Source organism: Bombina bombina, chromosome 2 (assembly GCF_027579735.1).
Source record: "Bombina bombina isolate aBomBom1 chromosome 2, aBomBom1.pri, whole genome shotgun sequence".
NCBI lineage: Eukaryota > Metazoa > Chordata > Amphibia > Anura > Bombinatoridae > Bombina > Bombina bombina.
The window spans coordinates 1,290,134,708-1,290,153,656 of record NC_069500.1 but is presented as its reverse complement, the minus strand read 5'-3'; the positions used below and the strand labels follow the sequence as shown (position 1 = coordinate 1,290,153,656).

At 35.3% G+C, this 18,949-nt stretch overlaps 1 protein-coding gene across 2 annotated transcripts in view; it reads right to left on the bottom strand.

Moving 5' to 3' along the window:
* LDB2 (LIM domain binding 2) overlaps nt 1-18,949 on the bottom strand; it is a 653,506-nt gene that overhangs the window by 77,329 nt on the left and 557,228 nt on the right. The window lies entirely within an intron of this gene.

The window sequence follows — 18,949 nt, the reverse complement described above, 5'->3', positions numbered from 1 at the left end:
CATATTTAGACATGTATATATCTCAATGTTAAAGCCCTTTGCTTGCCTTTTTTTCTAACATCTGAGACATCATATCTTTGAGCCCTTATAATAACTTTTTTGAGCAATATTTTTTCAAAATTATTTTTATTAGTGTTATGAGTGTAACTGTAAATTGCGATTGCGCTGACGTGTTCGCATTTACTTTCAACTTGTAATGTGAGCGATAAACCCAATGTGCACAAACAGTCGCTATAAACCACTTTTCGCTAGTGCGCCACTGGTAATCTGGCCCCAAATATTTTTTTCAATTATTAAAAATTATTATACATACTGTAGAAAATTCTAAATAATCTAAAGAATATATATATATTTTTACAGTACGTATAGTAATCATTTTAAATTTTTTTTTTTTTTTTAAATACGCTTTGAGATGAGAAATTCTTCATGTGCAATAACCCTATATCGCGTTAGTCAATAGCATTATGCATATTTTACATTCCTATGTTCTTCACAAAAAATAATTTTTATTATTAAAGATATACTTACTTATATTTACAATAAAAATAACATTGTTCTGTATGTGAAAAACATTGGAATGTGAAATATGAATAACTCCTTTCAGGTTACCTTGCAAGCAATAGGTATTTTCTTCTGCGCTCTTCATTGACGTCTATGGGGAGAATACGTAAACACGTTTGCCGTATTGTGAAGTCTGAAAGTTAGCCCGCGTCGGGTTTTGCTCACACCCAAACTTTTTACTCTCTACTTGTAATACGCGTGCTGCCCAACGTGTGCAAAAAGATTACTTCTAGCAAAGTTTACGATTGAGCAAAAGCGCTAAAGAGCGCTCCCCTTATAATCTGGCCCTTACTCTTTTTTAATTCATATTTATTAATTGTATTTAATTATCTTTCTCTATCCAAACTTTCCTAATAATAACTGACACCTGTATCTGTTAATTGTCAACATATACGTAGAGCTAGTTATAGATATGGGCTTGAATTTTGCAAGCTGGTATATCCAGAGAATAGTAGGAGTCCACTCCAAACGAACTGGAGAAAAGCCGTGACAAAGACTAATGAATTGTAACATGCTGTTTGACATATGGGGGCATATTTATCAAGTTCAGTACGGAACAGGATGCCCTGTGTTTCTGGCGAGCCTTTAGGCTCACCCGAAACACAAGTTATGAAGCAGCGATCTAAAGACCGCTGCTCCATAACCAGTCCGCCTGCTCTGAGGGGGCGGACAGACATCGTCAGAAATCAACCCGATCGAATACGATTGGGTTAATTGACACCCCCTGCTAGTGGCCGATTGGCCGCGAATCTGCAGGGGGCAGCATTTGGGGCAATTGATAATTCGGCCCCATAGCCTTCAAGTATTGCAACCAGAAGAATGCAGCATCTAGGAATATTAAAGAGGAAACCGGTGCTTACAAAACGTATGTCTCAAGGGGAATTCTGAATTGTTATATTAGATTAATCTATTAAATAATTAACAAATATGAAGAAACATGAAATGATTAATGTGCAAAGTACAGATAGATTCCTTCTAACTACTTAATGCAAAAGGTGTTACACTGTTAAGCATTTATCTTCTTGTTAATGACTGACTGCAAGATACAGCAGCACTAAACATGAACGTTAGCACATTAATTGTGCTTTACTGACTCCTTAGATCAGTGGTTTTCAACTTTTCATCCATATTTGTTTTATGACAGTCCTTAATTATTTTTGTAAATAATCAGTAGCAAGTTTTTTTTAATGCACATGTATGTGATAAAGTAGCTAAAGATACTTTACATTATAAACCATGGAACTTAAAAGGTAATTTAAGCATTAATTATCAAGTATATACGGTTGGTTAGATTACTGGGTTTGTGAGACCTAACAGCATGAGCTGCCAAGTTACAAGGTCTTTTGCAGAATAGGAAAGGATAGAATAAAAAGCTTTGGCATTATTCTGCTTATGTAGAACAATACTGAATTTAATACATTGCTAGTTTTATTTTTTTTCTAACATCATATGATATATTTTGGGCTTAAAGGGACTTGGCCATATACCATATACATTTGAACCCTTATAAAAAAAAAAGTATGACTATTTATATGAATATTTTTTTATCAGATAGTGTTTATATGGGTGTAACAGTACATTTTAATGTATTTATATTATATTTGGTGCAACTTTTATTTTTTTCCTAATGCTTTACGCAAAGTCTTCAGTTCCGCTAACCAGACACTCATTAAATTCTATTGTGCTTGAGCGAACAAGTTTACTTTCAATGTGTAATACACGTGCAAATTAATGCGCCCTCGATATTCCAACGTTAGCGTGCTACTTGTTATCTAGCCTTTATTTAATTGACAGAAAAGTAGTATATACTAAACCACTGACAAAAACAAGTTAAATTGTAGTAAAAACATTTCAGTTTAATTTGTATTTGCTGCAAAACTGAGACTTTATATCAGCCCCAGGGGTTTACCTGTTTACTTCTCTCTCCCCTGTTAAATTCTGTAGCCAAGAGATTCTCATTACTTTCTATGGAAGGTATTTCTCATATCTCTGGGGCTTCAAGGTTCCATACTTTTTATTATAGATAATCAGTGAGTTCAGCCTCTGTGAAGTCTGCACTATAATTTCTCTCCAAACTGGAGAATATTTGCTTACAGGCCCCATAGAAAGTAATTAAGCAATATGGGAAACTGAAGCTGTCAGTTTTTCAGTTTTATTTTAAATAGAAGAAATATAAAGTAATTTATAAAACATACACATGAATATACAAAGTATGATCCTAATTTGTTAAGGTTGCACAGACTCTGTTAAAGCACAATCAGAAATTGTAAAATCACAATCCTAAATACATTGCTGTATACAAAATAAAATACAAAATAGAAAGTGCAAAGTTTAAATCCAATAAAACGTATTCTGAAGTGTAAAATACAAAGCACAAAGTGTAAATGCAGCAGAATTGTCATGTCATGCAGTGCTATATTGCTTTTGAAGGAAAGCTTTTTCTATCGGCTGATAGGGCTAAATTACATTAATTAATTACATTACATTGTGGACGGAAGATGAGAAGAAAAGAAGATAAAAAGACAGATCGGGTGGAAGATGAATAAAGACTTCCCCAGTGGAGCGGCAGAAGATGAACCACCGCTGCCGGGATCAAGAAAGAAGACGGACTTCTGCTGCTGGGATAGAAGAGGAGCACCGCAGTTGGCGAGCATGTAGGATCCAGATTCAAGTTTGGTGAGTACCTTCTTTAAAGTTTAGCGCTAGTCTGGATGTTTTTTTTTTATTTCTAAGAATATTTTTTTTTGTTTGGGCAGCAATAGTTTAGTGCTAGTTTTTATTATTTTGAGGTTTTTTTATGGGGGGCATTAGTTTTAGAATAGGCATAACTGTGGGTTTGTTATTTTTGATAGTGTTGTTTTTATTTTCTGTAATGTTAGGGTTTTTATTTTTGGGAAATTTAATGTTTTTTTTTTAAAGGGTTTTAGTGGGTGGGTTTAGGTGTTATGCAGTTAAGTAATGTAGGGGGTGTTAGGGTTGGAGGTTAATAGGTTAGGAAGTTTATTGTGATGGGCTATTGGTGTTATAGGGTTTAATAGGTTAGGAAGTTTTTTGTGGTGGGCTATTGGTGATATAGGGATTAATAGGTTAGGAAGTTTATTGTGGTGGGCTATTGGTGGTATAGGGGTTAATAGGTTAGGAATTTATTGTTGTGAGCTATTGACTGTATAGGGGTTAATAGGTTAGGAAGTTTATTGCAGTGGACTATTGGTGGTATAGAGGTTAGTTAGTGCAGGGTTAGTTTTCGGTGGTGGGATATGGCGGTTTAGGGGTATAAAGGTATAGTTCTAAGTTGCTTTCTATACATTTAAAAGGGATCCTTTACTTTACATTGGCAGTGTCGGTGTCCGATGCTGCTTGGAATATTTCGCCAGCATCGGCACCCATTGTGATATATATTAAAACGCCCCTATACAATGCTGCCTTTAAAGAATGATGTTGGTACTTTTGAATATTGCTGAATATTGCATCGGATCCCTTTTAAATATTTTGCTACCTCGCAGCACTTTCGATCATTGGGACCTTAGAGAGAACAATTGAAAATAAATATTTTATTGCTTATCTCTTCTACCTCCCACTGGGAGTCTAATTTGTTCTGCTGGCTGCTTTTCTATAGACACTTTCAGTATAGGTGGGGATGCCACTAGCAAAATCAGCAATTTTAAATGCCCATATCAAGGTAAAGAAACTATTTGTAAACAATTTAACACACTCCAGCAGGTAAAATCATTTGGAGCAAATTAAAGAGGAGGAATATTTTGGGTAACTTGTCCCTGCTGCTGAAACTAATACCTTGTTTGAAAAATTCACCACAACATTGCTATTTGTATTTTTTTTTAAAGACAACAATAATAATAATGAGAGAGAAAAAACTCCCCAGCAAGAGAGAATAACACAAGCAACACGTTTCACAGCTATAAAAGTTTATTTCATCAGGCTTATGTCTATATATAATTGTATCAAATATTTAAACAGTCTCATATCCAATCAAAATACAATAATGATATCATGTGGTTTCTAACTACATCCATTAGAGTAATAGGCAAAAGAGGACAGCCAGGTGAAAATAACCTGTGAAACTATAAAGTGGATGATTTGTCAACCAAATAGTTCACTTGACATCCATCCTCTCATTTGCTCCCATTATGGCTAGCTGTGATCACAACACAATGGCACATGTTAAAATACATATTTTTCATTTCATTTTGAAGATGGCATATCCTTAATTCCAAGCCTGCAGATATTCAAAGTCTGTGATATTTTCCCAATTTTTTGATTAGTTTAAAAAAAAAATCATTCAGGTATATAGTTTCAAAACTAAAGATATTTTCAAATGTACTGTATGTGAATTCCTAAAATTGTTTTCAATAAACAGCACAACCTTCAAAAAAATGTACTACACATTAGTATAAATGTTTATTAGGTAAAATTATTTATTTCAGGATCCCCAATTCCCTATTTACTACACTACAGATTGAGTTTTTGGTGTTACCAAATGTGTATGAGGCTATTTTTAGATAAAAGTCTGACTAGGATCTAACTAGTTTTATAAACACGTACCTTGGAGATATCGCAGGTTCAGCTCCATCAAGACCACCGCAATAATGCGAATATAGCACTGATATTTTTGTTTCCCAGTGCATATAAAAGTTATATTTGCACTATTCTGTAGTCTATTAAGTGTGCAACCTTCAGTAAGTCATAATCTTTTTGCTGGTGGTCTGTGTGTGTGTATATATATATATATGTATATATATATATATATATATATATATATATATATATATTCATGTGTATTTATTTGTTTATATGTGTATATACTGTATGTTGGAAAAATTCTGCCGATAGACTTGCTAAGTGCAGGGTTGCTACAAACCTTCAATTTGTAAAAAGAGCAATATCTGTGAAGCGCAAAAAAGCAAAGTGCAATAAAACGAGGTATGCCTGTATTTAATCCAGTTATAAAAGAGGCCTTGAAATTGGTACTTTGTACTGTTTTTATTTTGAAAATGCTAAGGCGAAGATTTTTTTTTTGCTTTTTATACCCATCATAAAGAAATGTATTTATCAAATAATTTGTTTGCCTGCTAGTCGTGTAACATCTGTGACAGTGTGATTTGGTCAGTTCACAAGAAGAAGGCTGGTTCCTAGTTATATCTTTCGGAAACAGCATGGGGAAATCTGTATTTCCCTTTAGAACATCTCCCAGTACAGCGCTCAGTGTTGTTGAATCACATTTCCTTCCTTTAAATTGTTCAAAATGCCAATATGCACTTTTAAAACATTTTATAATATTATATATTTCATTGAGGTGATGTTACAGCCAGCAATGAATATATTTATGAAAATAAAATTGGATTGCTATGGACATTCTACAGCTTCAATAAAAACAGTATTCTATTAAATAATTCTGATCTCAAACAGTAAAATGCCATTGATGCTCATGAAATTAATAATTCAGGAAATAAGTGCTTGAAATGATCTGGAACCATTTCAAGTAAATAAAGCTTAAAAGGTTTCATTACAGTTTCCTTATATCACGTGCTATCAATATGTCTCATCAAATTATTATACAAGCTTTTAGATAAATTGTTACAAACATTTTTCATAATGAAACACTCACACAAACACACGTACAAATAAATATATATATCTTTCTAAGACCGGAGACCTCGTATGCATTTAAAAAATATATATATATTTTTATTAGACAGAGTTATTATGAGTGTAATTGTACTTTTAAATGTGAAATAAATGTGATAACAAAAATCATAAAAGGAAAACCAAATAAAGTTCTGAATAAAGGATATGTCTGTGTCCTCTGGATGAGTTTTTCAGCTTGTTAGCATTCCTCAGTGAGATCCCATAAAAAAGGAAAGAGAAAATTGCAACATAGTGTGAATCTGTAACGGCACTTTGAGGAAGTAGTTGTTTTGTAACAAATGACTACTCACATTTATTGGAGCTTTCCACTAAGCTCAAGGATATGCGCACTCCCACTTTATACTGATGGGAAAACAGTACACTAGGCAAAACTTGGATACAAATTTATTTTAAAATATATAAAAGCGTCACATAAGCCTTGATAACACCACAATGTAAGGGTACAAAAGCAGATATGCTGTAACAAATGCTTCAAATCGCCAAACTTGCAAAGAGGTAAATGGATCAGCAGAAGTGTGACCGCCGAAACCAATACCTCTTTAGTAGCAAGACAGTAGCGCTAAGCCCCCAGGTGTCCTGGCTAGTGTAGAGACGTGATAAAACTCAATATAGAACAGTTCAGTTCCGACGTACGTTTTCGCAGGTATGCTTTGTAATTTTTTGACTCGCGTAACAGTTAACCAGAGTTCTGAAGTTGCGCTATCCTGAAACGTATTAAATTCAATTGCGCTCAAGCGAACATGTTTACTTTAAACTTGTAATAAGCACGCTAATGCCGACGTGTACAAAGAGCCGCGATAAAGAGTCAGCGTGCCCATAATCAGTTGCTTACCATCACAGGATAGTCACATAGCACACACAAGTAGTCACTGATTCTCACTATCAGCATAACACACAAAAGCAGATTCTATCACAGCACATACATCATCTAATATAAATCAGTAAATTGGATTCTAGAGATAAGGGCTGGCTATGTTACTTGAATGAAATACAAATTATATTGTTACTCTTTCTTTCTGTGTGTGTGTAAATATAAAACTTTTACAAGTTCATTTGCACAGTGAGGAGTCCAAGGGACACTACACTCAAACATGTTCTCTGTTCCATATGAAAGATCAGCATCAATTAACATGTTGATTTTTTTAAATTAAAAGAATAGAAAGGTTAAAAATTAAATGTGCATGGGTGCATTTCAATATGAAATAGAAGATTTTTTGCAATATACTTCCATTAGCAAAAATGCTTCTAGTAGAAGTTATTACTGTTTATTTAGTGGCATACGCACGTATCCTGTGAGGGCTCATGCACCAGTATTCAAATACTATGCATGCTCAGAGAGGCGGCTGTGGTGACGTAATTTGCGTCATACAAGCTACTGCTGACCCTCTGGGAAGGTGTGGTGTTTAAAGACTGGAGCACGAGCTCTCACAGGATATCTGCGTATGCCACAAAAAAACAGTAATGACTTTAATAAGAAGCATTTTTGCTAATGGAAGCATATTGTAAACATGCTTCTCTTTCAAATTTTAATGAAGCTATGCACATTTCATTTTTTACTTTTCTGTCCCTTTAAAAAAAGTTAAGAAAAAGCTATCTAACTTTACACTGAAACTCATACAGCTGTAATAGTTGCACACTGACTAATAGGTACAGGTGGCCCTCGGTTTACAACGGTTCAATTTGCACCGTTTCAGAATAACAACCTTTTTTTCAGTTATGTGACTGCTATTGAAAAGCATTGAGAAGTAGTGCATTGATTAAAATAGCCAGTAGGTGGAGCTGTCCGCTTGTGTTGCAGTAAAGATATGCAAGCGAAGCAAGCTGAAATTAATCAGTTTAACAAGACCTGAGCTATCGAGCAGATTTCAAAGGAACAAGATCTTCCTGTCTATAAATCAGTCCAGATTGGAATGCATAGAAAGAACTGTTTGCAGAAAAATGCAAGCAAAGTCTGTGTTGTGTGATTATTTTATTAGGTTTATAATGCTGTTTAGCAAATGTTTTTGTTCATTTAACTTAGTTTAATTATATATTCTGTGTTGTGTGATTATTTTATTAGGTTTATAATGCTGTTTAGCATTTAAAGTCTTCATTTCAAAGCTTTAAAAATAATGTATTAGGTCTTACTTATGACAATTTTGAGAGGGGCCTGGAACCTAACTCCCTCACTTCCCATTGACTTACATTATAAACTGGGTTTCAATTTACAACGGTTTCAATTTACAACCATTCCTTCTGGAACCTAACCCCGGCGTAAACTGAGGGCTACCTGTACTTTGTGTTGCTGTTTATTGGTTGAAAAGCACTTCCTGTTAAATCTTACTGATAATTATTGACATACCTATAGGCTAATAGGCTATAGGCAGGAAGTGCATAACATTGTTCATATATTTAAATAAAATAAGCTTTTACTTTATATTATTCTAGACCCCCCAAAAAATCTATATTTTTAAATCCTTCTCTCTCATATGGATGTCAAAAAAATGTGTGAGTACAGTTTTATTTTAGCAGGTTCATCTCTATGCTGCTTAAAATGAGAAAGGTTTAAACAGGAGAAATATTTTTTTAAAGGTTGCTTTTTAGAAATGTTTTCCATTTTCTCCACTATATTAATGCTATGGCTTTCCAGCTCAAAATAATGTACAGAACCCAGCATGTCAAAAGATGTACACAGTCATATGTCAATTATAATATAATATGTTTACAATGATTAGGTTTTAGTTTGCTTTCCAGCTAGGCTGTTTCTTTCAGCAGTGTTTCAGCAGCACACAGTTTGCAGCACCTTTAACATAACCACTTCTATTTTTAGACTGAATTGGAGGAAGTCTGCAGCTTTAATAAATGGCAGAGACTCACATATTCCTGCAGCACGGTGACATACCAGCCTGAGATATATCTTGGCTTTCAGCCAATGAACATCAGATAGAGAAATTGTAGTGGAATGGGAAAATAACAGTAAATTTAAAGTCAAAAGATTTCCTACACGTTACCACATTTTTATATTATTACAATTTTTTAAGAATATAGTTAAATTAAATTGAATTAAATTTAAAACAGTTTGGAGGTCATACTGTGTATATTCAGCCTGTACTAATGATCTAGAAGATAATATAAAAACAAAATAAACATTAGTATAGAAGTTTCTATTTAGTGTAACAAATTCATTAAACTGTCATCATTGAATTAGTATTGAGTGCCTAGATTCAATAGAACCTGTTTTGCTGGGAAAAAAACAAACTATCTTGTAATTGCTCCACTACTGAGTGCAGAGAACACTGTGGAGGATACCATTGTAAACAACTTCCAATTTATTTCTTTTATCTAATTAGCTTTGTTATATTGATATCCATAGTTGAAAAGCAGGAGCTGCATGATTGGAGGCTGCACATTAATGCCTCTTGTCATTGGCTTACCAATGTGTTCATTGTAATGCTGTTCCTTCAACAAAAGATACCAATAGAATGAAGCAAAATTGATAATATGTATGCCATATATTTGCTATATTTTATACCTTACAGTTTAATTTTTTTTAATCAGGCTTTTATCTTCTGAAATGACTATAACCTATAACTCATTAACATCCCACATAAACTGGCCCATGTATGATATTTTATTTTTAATATGTTTTGTAATATATTAGGTCTGTTTTCCTTCTCAATTTTACAATACAAATTAAAAAGGATCTTATGGTGAATACAGTCCAAGGGCTTCATTCATGAAACTGTGGATGTAACTTAGGAGCTATTGTATTGCTTTTTCATCAATGTAGCTTGGGAGCCCTTGTGATGTAGGATTACTCATGCAGACTGTTGCCTCCTAACCTATCATCCACTTAGGAGGTAATGCACTTAAAACATTATGGACGCATTTATCTGGGATGATTGACAGGCCATGCTCTCAAGCAGAGGGTGGAGCTAAGCAAATTCTGGCAGTGGATAGCTCCTTGAATGTGGATGGACAGGTTCCATACCTGAGAACTTTGGCCACCCTCAGTATTATAATAGGGGGGCTGAAATGCCACTGAAATACTGAATATTGCTAGCTATATTTTTTAACAGAAACTGGATTTGCTACAATTGTAAAAGCAGTACTAAAAGGAATCAACTTATATACTTAATTTGTTTCTCTTGATTCATGATTCAGATACAGTGTACAATTTTAAACACATTTTCAATTTACTTCTGTTATGAAACTGACCATTTCCTCTTGGTAGCATTTGTTAAAGGTAAAGTAAAGTCAAAATAACACTTAAATGAGTTGCATAGCACATACCATTTTAAACAACTTCCCACTTTACTAATGTTATCAAATTTACCTATTTACTTGATATCCTTTGTTAAAGAGTAATACTAGGTGACCTTAGGAACGTGCATGTGTCTTTAGCCGTCTGGCAGCAGTTGTTTATAGCAATGTTATACATAGCTGCACATACTGCTGCCATAGACTGCTAAAGACAAGTGCACGCTACTAAGCTCTTATCAGCCTACTTAGGTTTACTTTTTAACAAAAGGATACCAGGAGAACAAAGCAAGTTTGGAAACAGATGTCAATTGGAAATTTGTTTAAAATTGCATGCTCAATATGAACCATGAAAGTTTAATTTTGACTTTACTGTCCCTTTAAAAGATCTATTTTCCATAAGAGCATACTGAGGTAGGCCTAGGAGCATTCACTTGCTTTAGCACTAAATCTATAACATTCAAAAGAAAATAATTAACAGTAAGCGTCCTTCAAAACACACAAAAAAAAAAATACTTACAAGTAATTAGCAATAGTGATAGTGTATGATGAAATAAAAAAATATAGCAGTATGAAAAGAGTCCAACATAGATTAAGTACATCTATCATACGCTCTTCAACTGCTAATAACACGTGAACCTTACACAATATGGCCTAGATTTGGCGTTTGGCGTTAGCCGTGAAAACCAGCGTTAGAGGCTCCTAACGCTGGTTTTAGGCTAACTCCGGTATTTGGAGTCACTCAAAAAAGGGTATAACGCTCACTTTTCAGCCGCAACTTTTCCATACCGCAGATCCCCTTACGTAAATTGCGTATCCTATCTTTTCAATGGGATCTTTCTAACTCCGGTATTTAGAGTCGTGTCTGAAGTGAGCGTTAGAAATCTAACGACAAAACTCCAGCCGCAGAAAAAAGTCGGTAGTTAAGAGCTTTCTGGGCTAACGCCGGTTCATAAAGCTCTTAACTACTGTACTCAAAAGTACACTAACACCCATAAACTACCTATGTACCCCTAAACCGAGGTCTCCCCACATCGCCGCCACTCGATTAAATTTTTTTAACCCCTAATCTGCCGACCGCCACCTACGTTATACTTATGTACCCCTAATCTGCTGCCCCTAACACCGCCGACCCCTGTATTATATTTATTAACCCCTAATCTGCCTCCCACAACGTCGCCGCAAACTACTTACAATAATTAACCCCTAATCTGCCGACCGCAAAGCGCCGCTATTTAAGTTATCCTTATGTACCCCTAATCTGCTGCCCCTAACACCGCCGACCCCTATATTATATTTATTAACCCCTAATCTGCCCCCCACAACGTCGCCGCTACCTACCTACACTTATTAACCCCTAATCTGCCGAGCGGACCGCACCGCTACTATAATAAAGTTATTAACCCCTAATCCGCCTCACTAACCCTATAATAAATAGTATTAACCCCTAATCTGCCCTCCCTAACATCACTGACACCTAACTTCAATTATTAACCCCTAATCTGCCGACCGGAGCTCACCGCTATTCTAATAAATGTATTAACCCCTAAAGCTAAGTCTAACCCTAACACTAACATCCCCCTAAATTAAATATAATTTTAATCTAAAGAAATTAATTAACTCTTATTAAATAAATTATTCCTATTTAAAGCTAAATACTTACCTGTAAAATAAATCCTAATATAGCTACAATATAAATTATAATTACATTGTAGCTATTTTAGGATTAATATTTATTTTACAGGCAACTTTGTAATTATTTTAACCAGGTACAATAGCCAATCAGATTGAGCTCGCATTCTATTGGCTGTTCCGATCAGCCAATAGTCGTCGGGCAGGATGGATGTTCCGCGTCGGAGATCTTCAGGATGCTGCCGCTTCGCTCCGGATGGATGACGATAGAAGATGCCGCCTGGATGAAGACTTCAATCGGATGGAAGACCTCTTCTGCCCCGCTTGGATGAAGACTTCGACCGGATCATGGACATCTTCAGCCCCCCGCTTGGGCTTGGATCAGGACATCGGAGGAGCTCTTCTGGACCGATCGGTGAACCTGGCAGGGTGAAGACAAGGTAGGAAGATCTTCAGGGGCTTAGTGTTAGGTTTATTTAAGGGGGGTTTGGGTTAGATTAGGGGTATGTGGGTGGTGGGTTGTAATGTTGGGGGGGGTATTGCATGTTTTTTTTTACAGGCAAAAGAGCTGAACTTCTTGGGGCATGCCCCGCAAAGGGCCCTGTTCAGGGCTGGTAAGGTAAAAGAGCTTTGAACTTTAGTAATTTAGAATAGGGTAGGGCATTTTTTTATTTTGGGGGGCTTTGTTATTTTATTAGGGGGCTTAGAGTAGGTGTAATTAGTTTAAAATTGTTGTAAGATTTTTCTTATGTTTGTAAATATTTTTTTATTTTTTGTAACTTAGTTCTTTTTTATTTTTTGTACTTTAGTTAGTTTATTTCATTGTAGTTATTTGTAGGTATTTTATTTAATTAATGTATTGATAGTGTAGTGTTAGGTTTAATTGTAGGTAATTGTAGATATTTTATTTAATTAATTTAATGATAGTCTAGTGTTAGGTTTAATTGTAACTTAGGTTAGGATTTATTTTACAGGTAATTTTGTAATTATTTTAACTAGGTAACTATTAAATAGTTCTTAACTATTTAATAGCTATTGTACCTGGTTAAAATAATTACAAAGTTGCCTGTAAAATAAATATTAATCCTAAAATAGCTACAATATAATTATAATTTATATTGTAGTTATATTAGGATTTATTTTACAGGTAAGTATTTAGCTTTAAATAGGAATAATTTATTTAATAAGAGTTAATTAATTTCGTTAGATTAAAATTATATTTAACTTAGGGGGGTGTTAGTGTTAGGGTTAGACTTAGCTTTAGGGGTTAATACATTTATTAGAATAGCGGTGAGCTCCAGTCGGCAGATTAGGGGTTAATAATTGAAGTTAGGTGTCGGCGATGTTAGGGAGGGCAAATTAGGGGTTAATACTATTTATTATAGGGTTAGTGAGGCGGATTAGGGGTTAATAACTTTATTATAGTAGCGGTGCGGTCCGCTCAGCAGATTAGGGGTTAATAAGTGTAGGCAGGTGGAGGCGACGTTGTGGGGAGCAGATTAGGGGTTAATAAATATAATATAGGGGTCGGCGGTGTTAGGGGCAGCAGATTAGGGGTACATAGGGATAATGTAAGTAGCGGCGGTTTACGGAGCGGCAGATTAGGGGTTAAAAATAATATGCAGGTGTCAGCGATAGCGGGGGCGGCAGATTAGGGGTTAATAAGTGTAAGGTTAGGGGTGTTTAGACTCGGGGTACATGTTAGGGTGTTAGGTGCAGACGTAGGAAGTGTTTACGCATAGCAAACAATGGGGCTGCGTTAGGAGCTGAACGCGGCTTTTTTGCAGGTGTTAGGTTTTTTTTCAACTCAAACAGCCCCATTGTTTCCTATGGGGGAATCGTGCACGAGCACGTTTTTGAGGCTGGCCGCGTCCGTAAGCAACTCTGGTATCGAGAGTTGAAGTTGCGTTAAAAATGCTCTACGCTCCTTTTTTGGAGCCTAACGCAGCCTTTATGTGGACTCTCAATACCAGAGTAATTTTTATGGTGCGGCCAGAAAAAAGCCGGCGTTAGCTACGCGGGTCCTTACCGACAAAACTCTAAATCTAGCCGTATGCCTTTTATTACTTTTAACTGAAAAAAAAGGATTGTAACAGACAAATAAGATGATATGCATTGCCTGCTGCAACAAACAGAATGTGGCTTATATTAGCACAAATACTACAGATCAGTAATTGCAGTCACACTGAAATACTTGTTACAAGTGTCACTTGACCAATAGAATATTGTTCTTTTCACTAATGCAGTAACAGGTTAACTATAAATGCTTAAAGCTGCTCTTGTGAATCTTGATAGATAAAACACATTCAACATATTAAAGTATGAGCTAAAACTGTTGATGCAGTGAAATATTTACAACAGAAATAGACTCAGTAGATTTATAAATACACTGAAACTGAACAAAGGTATTTGCTTTACCAGCATTTGCAAATGCTTCTATCCTGAGAGGTTTTGCAAGTGTACTAAAATACAAAGTTACACCAGCTTTTTAAGACAATAATATTGCTTTAGTTTTGAATAAAACAAAAACAAATATATGTTCACTGTACATATAGTCTGCACACACACAGATACATTTACTGTAGTTTTACAACCATAGTTTAAATTAGATTTTTTAATTGTATTCTTGTATCTTTAATGGACAGTTTTATTAGTAAGACAACTAATAACTTGAAAGGTTTTGTAAGTGAATGTGAAACATGTTTTACATATTAAAGGGATATGAAACTCTATTTATTTCATGATTAAGAGAGAGCATGTAATTTTAATCAACTTTCTAAAAAACTTCTATTATCTGTTTTTCTTCGTTCTCTTGGTATCTTTATTTGAAAAGCAGGTATTTAAGTTTAGGAGCCGACCCATTTTTGGTTCAGCACCTGGGTAACGCTTGCTGAATAGTGGCTAAATGTAGTATAATGTAGTAGTATATAATGTATGTAATTATAAAGTCCTTTAGTGCAGGCCCTGGGAGCCACCCGTGCTAAACTTCCTATTACCATGGCTTGGGCTCTGTGATGAAGAGGAGCGGGTTAGAGTGGCTTTACATTAGTTTAGCTAAATGAATACTGAATAGCACAGGCAACAAATATTTGGTAAAACCTTTCCCAAATATTCATTCCGAACAATTCGGGCGGACCGAGCTTTTCACCTGTGCAAATCGTGACTAATAACTAACTAACATATTTAGCTCTGCATAACTACTGATCTGTGTAGGCTGTAAATCCCCTCAGTTTAGAAAGTGTCTATGTGTCATATATGTATCACAATGTTTTGACAAGAAACATAATTATTTTAAAAGCAGATTTGTCTATTGTTTGTAACATTTCAATATTATATATAACATGTATGGTTTATAGAAAAATAAGTTGTGCTTCTAACTTTTTAACTTTTCTCTTTTTCTATTAATAATTTTGTCATGTTGCTATGCCACTTTTCTCTGGGTACTTCTATAAAAATTCAGGCAGTTAAAATGATATTACACCTACGAAAACCTGATCAATCTTTTTGGGTTTAGATATAGTGATGGAGCTGTAAGTTTAACCAATACTTTATTTAACCATTAACAAATAGCAGGGTTATACTGCATAGCTGTGGCATCTATGAGGTAATATATGTAATTTCATAAAACCAATATTTTAAGGGACATTAAACAATTTGGTCTAGAGTTGTGGAGTGCTCTTCTGCACATTTTATAGAGTAAACTGAGCTTGAGTCAGGGTCGGCTCTAAGGGGGGGGGGCATTGGGGGGCAATGCTGTGCCCCCCAGGGCAAAAGAAGTGATTTTTTTTTTTTACATTTTAAAAGTGACGGAACGTCCAGGGTCCCAAATGTTGCATCAACCATTAGCAGCCACTGGACCCTGGAGATCGGCCACTGGAGGGCCCAGCTAATCTCTTTACTCTCCTCTATTTACAACCAGATAACAAATAAAGTTGCATTTCCCTGCTGGTGCTCTCACAGTTAACCTAGGGCTTGCAATGCCCCATCTCCTTCTAGCCCACTTACTACTGAGCTGCAGTGAGATGATGACATCATCAGACCTCTGCAGGAAGTGCTGGGAGAAGCTAACAGTCAGTGAGAGGGAAGGCAGAAGTAACTTTGTGAAAACACAGCCGTATAACCAATGTGTGTGTGAGAGTAGTATCCCTTCCCTATTGTGCTTTATATCCTGGCAGCCACAGATAAAGAAGCAAATTGGGAATTCCTTGGTTTCCCCACTGCAGGTCACAGTGTGTGTGTGTGTGTATATATATATATATATATATATATATATATATATATATATATATATATATATATGTGTGTGTGTGTGTGTGTGTATATGTGTATATATATATATATATATAATTTGTGTGTATGTACATACTGTATATACTGTGTGTGTGCTAGTAAATATCATTAATAATATCTGTACAAGTAATGTACTACTTGGCACTCAAACTTATTGTCACGTAAAAGCTTATTTGATCATTAGTAGGGTCATTGGTAGAGCTACACATGCAAACAGTGTCCACCGGCTGTGTCATATGTGGGAGACATTCCTGAGATATGACAAATGTAACCCCTGCATTGCCATAAATCTGGTAAATGTAACTGCTGCGGCATTGCCAGACATCTTATAAATGTAACCCCTATACTCCTTGAGATATGACACATGTAACCGCTGCACTTCCAGAAATATAAACAAATCAATGTAACCCCTGGACTGCCACAGTAGGTCTGCTCTTATTTTGACTCTCATACATGCTTTTTAAATGCGTGCCCCCTCGTGAAAAAAAAATGCCCCCCCATTTCATTCATTCTGGAGCCGACCCTGGCTTGAGTGAATCCATATTGCAAGTATATTCCGAGCATCTTTGCTCTTGTATTACAAGTAAAGTTTTCTGGCTCCAGCAATAGTAATACTTAAGTTATCAGAATTGAATGTAAGGACCATGATTACCATTGTGAAGTTGCCAGTAACCTACCAGTTATACCTTATGCAAACCACTAATGCAATAGCCATTCATCATGAATAAACCTTACAATACAAATGTTTACATTGATACTCTTGTACAGTGTGAAGGGACAATATCAATTTACATGTGTGAAATTAACCTTTTCACTTCCAAAAGAACAGCAAAACCTGTACTTGAACTAGTCATACATTTGACCTGGGGCATTATGGGTATACAACACATGTGGGTATGATATGTTATTCAAATGAATTATACTGTAATATTGATCATTATACATTGATTAGGTTGTGGTTTAAACTTAGCATACAAGAAGCGTCCGCACTCCAGGGGATCAAAAATATATAAAAACTTTAAAGGGACACTGAACCTAATTTTTTTCTTTTGTGATTCAGATAGAGCATGCAATTTTAAGCAACTTTCTAATTTACTCCTATTATCAAATTTTCTTCTTTCTCTTGCTATATTTATTTGAAAAAGAAGGCATCTAAGCTAAGGAGCCAGCAAATTTTTGGTTCAGGACCATGGACAGTACTTTTTTATTGGTGCTGTCCAATCAGCAAGGACAACCCAATTTGTTCACCAAACTCTAAACTTACAATCTTGCTTTTCAAATAAACATGCTAAAAGAATGACGAGAATTTGATAATAGGAGTAAATTAGAAAGCTGCTTAAAATTGCGTGTTCTATCTGAATCACAAAAGAAAAAAATTGGGTTCAGTGTCCCTTTAACCATTATTCCAAATAGTTAAAATGCACACATCAATATAGGAGGATAGAGAGATCATTCTTACACATTTTGTGCAGCACGGCATTAAATCATATGATCTGTCAGACTATTGAAAAGTGTTTTCTGATTGATTCCAGTATTAAACTGTCCACATGCTAGCTAAGGAGGCATTTTAAATTAGAGGCATTTGAAATTGGAAGCATTGGAACAAGCAAGCCACTGCCATTATGTTAGCAACAATTGCTTGTTTTGCCGTAACTTATGACCTCAGCTGTGAAGCATGGTTAGGCTTGTAAAGGCTGTAGTGTGCTGTGTTAATTGAAAAATACTCCAATTTTTAGAGTTAAAATACAGGAAAAAGGACAAATAATTAATGAAAGTGCACTGCAAAATTCTTTTTTTACTTGTAGTTAAACCGTTTATATTACAATCTCCAGCTGTTTCAGTTCCCTTTAATTGTACAACATTTGAAAGTAATCCTACTTCATTTTTGCCATATTATGTTAATAAAGGTGACCCATGCAAAGCATCTATTACATTGTAATAGTCACATTCCATCTGAATGCCATAGCTACAACACCTTATCATGCTGCTGTGACAAAATGCTCTTTTTGCATTAGTAGCTGAACTAAAGAAATATGACAAAATATGATGGATGTCACAGAACTGACCTAACTACTAATAAATGCAGTGATAGCTGTAATAATTAAACATTTCTGACAGATGGCATTGTGTTAAGTGTCTAACTGGTACTAGTAATACTATTATCATTGCTTCAGCTGACGCTAAGCCTTGTGAACCAAACCATACAAAGGATGTGCATGGACGCCTCAATAAATGATAAATCTGTCCCCTTGATTTTCATGTATAGTTGTATTAGAGTCTACATAGGACAGCTCTTTATAAAATACAGGTTACATGCAGTAAATACAATGCAAATCGTTGTTAATGCCATAATAAAATGCTCAGTATCTTTAGAGGATTTTATTGTTGCCTGAAAGTCCCTTTGTTAGTCAGTGTTGAACACGACACAGCTAGGGACTGGCAGATACGAGTGTATGCCATTTCTTAATGACTCATTGGCTGTGCCCTGCTTAGGGGCAGCAATGGATTTACCTATGTGCTTAATCCTTTTGTAATGTATATGGAATGACAAAATGCTCTAATG